The sequence below is a fragment of the Orycteropus afer genome, unplaced genomic scaffold (genome assembly GCF_000298275.1).
Source record: "Orycteropus afer afer isolate SDZICR_OR568_19922 unplaced genomic scaffold, OryAfe1.0 scaffold00124, whole genome shotgun sequence".
In the NCBI taxonomy this organism is placed as follows: domain Eukaryota; kingdom Metazoa; phylum Chordata; class Mammalia; order Tubulidentata; family Orycteropodidae; genus Orycteropus; species Orycteropus afer.
The window spans coordinates 7,761,376-7,762,644 of NW_006921711.1; positions in this window are offsets into that span (position 1 = coordinate 7,761,376).

Below are 1,269 nucleotides of genomic sequence, written 5' to 3' on the forward strand. Positions count from 1 at the left end.
ATCATTGGACAACGCAGCGACAGGTGAATCTGGGAACTAAGCAAGTGTCCCATTCATTCTTAATTGTACCCAGTTGTCCTGCACCACTGTTAGGAAGAGACTTATTATCCAAAGCCCAAGCCCATATATTCTTTCACAAAAATGGTGTCCAGGTTACCGATGGGGAAGGCTCCCCTCTGCAGGTCCTGACGGTCACCTTACAAGACGAATACCATTTGTATAAAGGTGTGGAAGACCAACGTGCAGGTTTAATGGATATGGCTCCATGGCTGGAAGAGTTTCCCCAAGCCTGGGCAGAAACTGGAGGAATTGGGTTGGCGAAACACCGACCACCCATTATTGTGAACTTAAAATCCTCTGCCACACTGGTAAAAGTCTGACAGTACCCCATGCCCAGGGAAGCCCGGGAAGGCATACAGCCCCATATCCAGTGGCTGTTAAGGGAGGGGGTGCTGAAGAGGTGCCAGTCTGCATGGAATACACCTCTCCTCCCAGTAAAGAAACCAGGGAGGGAGTACTGACTGGTGCAGGATCTGAGAGAGGTAAATTGCCGAGTTGAAGACATACACCCCACAGTCCCTAACCCTTATACGCTGCTCAGCAATCTTCCCCCAGATCATGTGTGGTATACTACCCTGGATTTGAAGGATGCTTTCTTCAGCCTGCCCCTAGCCCCTCAGAGCCAAGACATTTTTGCCTTCAAATGGGTTGATGAGATGGATAAAATCCTCGGCCAGCTGACCTGGACAAGATTGGTCCAAGGGTTCAGGCACTCGCCCACTTTATTCAACGAAGCCTTGAGTAACGACTTGCGTGAGTACAGGGGTCAAAACCCACAAATTACTTTACTACAATATGTGGACGATTTGTTGATTGCAGCCCCCAACCGGGCAGGTTGTATCCAAGCAACCAGGAAACTGTTCACCACTCTGGGGGAGCTGGGATATCGAGCTAGTGCCAAGAAAGCTCAGATAGCTAAGCCAGAAGTACATATTTGGGGTATAAGTTAAGGGCTGGACAGAGGTGGCTCACTGAAACCATGAAACAGATGATCCTACAGATTCCCCAACCCACAAGCTCAAAGCAGATGAGAGAATTTCTAGGAACAGTAGGTTATTGCTGGCTGTGGATTTTAGATTTCGCCACAAAAGCGAAGTTACTCTATGAGCTCAGCAGGGAAGGGTCGGAGTGGGACTGGACTCCCGAGAGGGATTCAGCCTTTAAAGAACTTAAGGAAGCACTCCTTAAGGCCCCAGCATTGACATTGCC